We start from the raw sequence: 6460 nt of genomic DNA on the forward strand, positions 1-6460 counted from the left end.
ACAGAGAAGCATTCCATGAGAATCAGCTCTTGACTCAACACTGTAGAGTAGACGGTATCCATGATCTCCTGGTACTTATTTCCTAATTGAAGAACAAGTACAACTTACCATCTTTACCTCATGCCCCACTGAGATTTTCTGCCTCACTCATGGGACTCAGGTATGATTGGGGATTCTGAGCAAGAGAAAATCAGAATCTGTTGGGGATCCTCTCCCTGCCAATTATTGAGCTAGGCCTGATTCAAGTGTAGCTGAGGCTAATGACACCTTTTAATCTGCCCTCTTTCCTATGATGGGATGTCATGCCATCTGAATTAGATGCAATTACTACTACTGTGCAATGCAGTATTCCAGAGTCCTTATAGCCATGGGAGAATTACAGCACATCTTCCCAGACCAATTTTTCTTTTGTTGCAGAAAATTAGACTAGGGAGATTATTCTTATTAGGAAGCAAGCATACATGTAGAATACCCTCCAAAATTCAAATATTTTTGAAGTAAAATGTTAGTCTTCAAAGAAATTGCAGGCTTCCAGGAGACTATTTTGAGCCTCAACCTTAACACCAACCTGGAAATGAATGTGCTTCCCTCTGTTATTAGGGATTCTTTGGTGCAAAAAATCTTATACATACGGTAGGTTAAATAGTGGTCGCCCAAAGATATCCATGTCCTAATCCCCATAACCTATGAATTTTACCATATATGACAAAGGGGACTTTGCAGACATGATTAAATGAAGGATTTTGAGATAGGGAGAATATTGTGGATTATCTAGGTGGGTCCTGTATGTAATCACAAGTGTCCCTATAAGAAGAATGCAAAGGAAGATTTGGCTGCAGAGAGAAAGTTATATGATGAGGTAGAGATTGGAGTGATATACTTTGATGATGGAAAGAAAGGGCCACAAGCCAAGAAATACTGATGGTTACCTGAAGCTGAAAAGGGCAGGGAAGCAAATTCTGCCCCAGAGCCTCAGAAGAAACCCTGCCAACAGTTGATTTTAACCCACCTCGATTTTAATCCAGTTTGGACATCTGCCCTCCCGAACTGTATGAACATAAATCTGTATTGTTTAAGCCACTAAATTTGTAATTCAGAAACAAAAGTCTAGGTCAGGTGGACCAGCAACTTCACACACTATTATAATGAGTTATTTATCTTTAAACCACACAGAACACAGGATGGTGGAGGATAAGTATTTTACCCCTTCTCCATTAAAAAATATCCTATTAAGCCATAAGTCATGTTTTGCTTAGGCTGGTTTCCATGCATTCGCTCATATCGAGAATGGCCTCAAGAGCCATTCTCATCATTGCTATTTTAGGTTCTATAGTGAAACAAATAAATGAAATCTTCTTAAATATATATGTTGGATGAAAGTGAGGTTTTCTGTGCCCCATGGGCTTTAGTAATTGGAAAAAGCAAAGATTTCTAATCTCATAAAGATAGGAGGTATCAATCTCAGATTTGTAGGCTGTATAGTCTCAGGACATCAAAGTGTCTTTTCTACTGGCCTACTATTCTACTGGAAATATATACTGTCCATTGGGGATTATAGCTCCGTTTTTCCAGTGTCCCCGCCCATACAAAGAAAATAATATAAAATACCATTGTTAGTCATTACCCCCAAATCACAAATCAGTTTAGCAATAGGCACACATTTGCCCAGACCTCTTATGAATTATGATGAAATCCAAACAATGGGAGTTTACATTAAAAAGAGTTAACTGGAAGAAAGGCAAAGAGGATCCAATATACAACTATTAGGAAACCCTGAAGAAGAAAGCAAAGGAACAGAAGAATCTAAAGAAAAAGAGAACAAAGAAAATACCAAAAACTGTAATTCAATAAAGTTTTCCTAATATAATAAAGTTATTTGAACTATATGTTGAAAAAACATACCATGTACCTGAGAATATTGACCCAGAATGACCAAAACCAAGACATATTCCAGGAAAAAAGTATTGTATTTTAAAGAAAAGGGGAAAAATTAGATATTTAAGCAAAAGGAGCATATAACTTACAAGGGAAATCAAATTAAATTATCCTCAGATTTTTTTTTTTGACAGCAAAGCTTTTTGCTAGAAGAAATTAGAGTAATGTATTTAAGATATTCAAGGAGAGAAAATGTGAACTAAGGATTTTTTATCCAGGAAATCACAAACTGCTAATAACATGTAAAGACTCAGAGAATATTGTTCCCATGAGCCCTTCCTAAGGAGTCTGCTAAAGAACAAGTTTCAGTCAGGTACTGCTGGTGAATATCAGATATATAGTTGTTTGTAGATAAAAAACTAAATGAGGGTTGAAAGGTAGAGAGTCTAGTATATGATTCAAAGTGCAAATATACTACAACTATAAAAAAATGGGGAGATGATTAGCACATGCAAAAAACATTTTATCTGTTTACACTAACAATAATGTCAGTAATAGTACAAGTATTATTATCCTGAGGATGTTGTATATATAAAGTAGAAAAATACAAATGCTAATTATGGGATATTCTAATTCTACCATCCCCCATGCCTTAAAGGATTTTCTAGTGAAAGAAAGGAACTATCTAGGTAATAGATGATGTTAAATAAACACTGTAGATATGAATCTGAGTTAGAAATATCAGTATATTCTATTTATCTATTCCAGCTCTTTTCATTAAAGGATTTTAAAACAAAAGTCAACCCTATAGCAGTGCTCATCTCTGGTATTTAGATTTGATCTTCAAATGACATAACCCATTGAACTAAACCAAGATTTCTTGGAGAAATAGCTAATTCTAGGTTTAAGGCAGGAAATGTTTATGATGAGTTTGGAACATCTTGACATGCAGTTAGAAGGAAGCTGTCAAAAACTACTAGGGTCATGTCAGAAGATCTCAGGAAGCACCTTGAAGAGTTTTCCACTGGCCAAAGATTTGAGCCTTACAATCGATTGAAACTAATCAAATATAAATGTATATGAATTCAAGAGATTATGACATATATTCTAAAAATAGTAACTGGTCACCTTCTGAGGAAACAATGATCCAATTGTCATCTTGAAAACTGGGTAAATAAAAGGAAATCAAACCTTATCCTAGCTAACATATATGAATTGTAGTACTGTGTTACAAAGTAGGAGATGAGGGGACATGTCTCTTTATAAAAAGCATCCCAGGTGATAATTAAAGGGACATACAAAATTAAAATATTCCTACTTTTCAACTTCCAATGAATTAATGGATGTAGACATTGAATGTCTGTCTGCTAGAACTAATATTAAAGAACAACATAAACCAGACACAAAATATAATACTACCTTAACCTTGTTAAAGGCATCAGACCTGTGTCAGGTCAAGCCTCTAGATTCAGTTCCCAATTTTCAGGAAATACAGAAGACAGAGAAACACATTGAACTGTTCCATGAATGAGCAGTCAGCAAATCTGACTGTAGAAAACTTGACAAGCTAAATGACCCAAATTTGTTATCAGATAAACTATAAGGAAAAGAAAGAGGTGGAGGGAGGAAACCATAAATTAAAAGAGACCTAAAAAACATATTAAGTTAAAAAAAACATGGGAAAAACTAAACTATCAGGTTTAGGGATGCTCAGTTGAGTGATAAAGCCATAAATAAATGCAAAGAAGTGATTATTATAAAAGTCACAGTGCAGATTACTTCTGGAGGTGGAAAAGGATTGTGTTAGGATGAAGCATGTGGAGGGGTTATAATAGGAGTGGGTGGCTGGCAATTCTATTTCTTGATTTTGATGGTAGTTATGAGTGTTCACTGTATAATAATTCACTAAGCCACACATTTGTTTGGTTTGGTTTTCTGTGTCTGTGTTTAATTTTATAATAAAAATATTTTTTTAAAAAAAGAATTAACTGTAGTGGTTATTTGTATTCCTTCTCTCTGGGTTAAATATTTGGCCATGATAAATTAAGAAGCTCTCCCCAAAGCAAGGGCTCCTTTGATTTCTGAAGGAAATAGGACATAATAACTAGTGTCCAGCTATGATCATTGAATTAAGCACTTAGGAGAGCTCATTAAGCTCTTGTTGCAAGAAATCAGTGAATCAGTGAGTCAACAAATAATGCAAACAACTTCACACTCAAAGTTCCTCTGCAGACTTCTACTAGATGGCTCTCCCTGGCTAGAAAAATCCTCAGCAGCTCTTTATTACCTGTAGGAAATGCTTATGCTCCCCAGCTTCACATTCCAGCCTCTTTTCCAGAAACCAGTCTTAACCAACCTTTCCAATCTTAGCACAGCTAGTTTCTCAAATGCTATACTCCCGCCAAACAGGTCTACTTTTAGAATTCCATCTCCTATCTTTTCTCATTTCCCCTGCCCCCATGCCTTCTCTGGTAGCTTTTCCCTTTCCTTCTACTGACTTAAACTCTACTCATCATTTAAGGCCTGGCTCTATTCTCATATCTTCTCTAATAACAGTCCTCGTTACTCTTTCCCCACTGTGCTTCCTCTTTCTTTCAAACCTCAACGTCTGTTCTCACTCTTGGACACTTAGCCCTTTCTTGCACTGGTATTATTGTGAGAGGATGTTTTATCTTTTCAATTTGTTTTGAACCTGCAAATACACTCTATATTTTCTGGAACTATAACTGACACTTTTTAAAATTATTACACAAAACCTGCCACCACATTTTGTGCATCTCCATCAGTATATGTCAATTAACTGTTAAAGTGGGTGGGCAGAGAAGGAATGGGTGGATAGGCAAAAGAACAGATCAAATTATCATATATAATTTGAGAGGATTCAGTGGGTACTGACAGACACAAGACACATAGATTTATATACTCAATAGGAGTAGAATTATGGGGATCTATGTGACTGCAAAGGGCCTCTGGTCAACTACAGGCAGTTATAGATGTTGAGTACTTGGAGGCTGAGATGCTAAAATGTTAAAAGGAAACACTGAGTATATGGAAGAAACTAATAATAAACTTTCTTTCACTCACGGCTTTTTCCACATCTAGACCTACCTGGGGCAGGTCATGCACCTCAATACTGAAACCTGAATCAAAAATTTTAAGAGTCCCACTCTACACACTCTACAAAATTGCTTATGGGAAGTTTGGGGATGAACAGGACTATGAATTGAGTTTGATGAGAGCTCCTTGTGGCCTAAAATCTAGGTATGAATGATTACATGAAAATTTAGAGTCCCAATCCTTCATTTATGAGGTTGACTTCTGCATAAAGATGAAAGGTCAGGTCCCTGAAATGTGTCAACTGACCCAGGGGACTCTGAGCTGAAAGAAATCCTTGTCCTAGTCAGAACACCAGGTCAGCCGAGTAGCATAATATCTGGGGCCTGCTCCTTCTGCTTCCCTTCCTCCAGCTAACCACAGGCTTATCCTCCTTTTGAAGGAAAGGCTCCTGGGAGAAATCTGCAGACAGATTGGAAGGGATAAATGAATTGGAGTCTGTGAGCTAAGACATAAGCAAATATAAATAAACAGAATTAGAGGTGGAAAGAATGGAAACCTCCAGAGCCAACAAACTTCTTTCCCCTCATGCTTTGGCATTTTCCCTTCAAGAAAACCAGGAAAGAAGAGAAAGAGTTCCACCATGGATTGGATGCTTCCTGTGTAATGAGAACTGTTCTAGCTGCTTTCAAACGTAATTTTATTTAATCCTCCCCCTCAACTTGTGTGTCATCATTGCACAGGGCCCATGCCAATCTCTGTATCATTCCAACATTGGTATATGTGCTGCTGAAGTGAGCACCCCCTCACTTGCAAAGAAAGAGTTACCTTCCATGTTTTACTGAAGATGCAAACCCAGATTTAAAGAGACTGAGAGACTTGGCCAAGGCCACACACTTAGAAAGTATAAAAACCAGGATTCAAACTAATGTTTATTTTCCTCCAGAGCCCTGTCCACTATACCTTTAGTGGAAACAGAATTATATCATGTTTTCACCATCATCTCCATTTCACAAATGAAGAAACTAAGGCAGCAAGGAGAAGCAACTTGCTCAGGTCACATGGTCAACTTCTAAGAGGTTCTCAGCTATAGCCCACACCTTCTGATTTCCAAATAGGAGCTCTCATTATTTGTATCCTCCAAGGTCCTACAATGCACATTCAAATGGGGGCATTAGTGAGGAGCTTAATGAAGGGTCTGTTAAATGCAAGGGCACATTTAAAAGAAGCCAACAAAGGATGGTGAAGATATCCAAGTGTAGAAGCTATAAAAGGAGCTATGAACACCCCTGTGCCTGAAGGGATGAGGCCAGCGTCCTGAACTCACTCTGAACTTTGGTAAAGAAAGTCACTGTCAGCCTTTAGCCTGGCAGGGAGAGAATCTAGGCCATAATACTTACCCTCTCTCTCTCTCTCTCTTCCAGCCTACCTATGTCCTACTAGTGCCTCCCATAAGCTGTACTCTACTGAATGCCAGAAGTTGAGGGGTTTTCAAGGCACCTTCCAAAGCTCAGAGCTGGACAAGAAAGGG

At 37.6% G+C, this 6460-nt stretch overlaps 1 non-coding gene across 1 annotated transcript; it reads right to left on the reverse strand.

Annotated features, from left to right (window-relative positions):
• Positions 1 to 5624: 5624 nt before the first annotated feature.
• Positions 5625 to 5731, reverse strand: LOC120243344. Its single transcript, XR_005531274.1, has one exon. It is a non-coding gene; the product is annotated as a U6 spliceosomal RNA (small nuclear RNA).
• Positions 5732 to 6460: the final 729 nt, after the last annotated feature.

Source organism: Hyaena hyaena, unplaced genomic scaffold (assembly GCF_003009895.1).
Source record: "Hyaena hyaena isolate Hyena2069 unplaced genomic scaffold, ASM300989v1 scaffold_336, whole genome shotgun sequence".
NCBI lineage: Eukaryota > Metazoa > Chordata > Mammalia > Carnivora > Hyaenidae > Hyaena > Hyaena hyaena.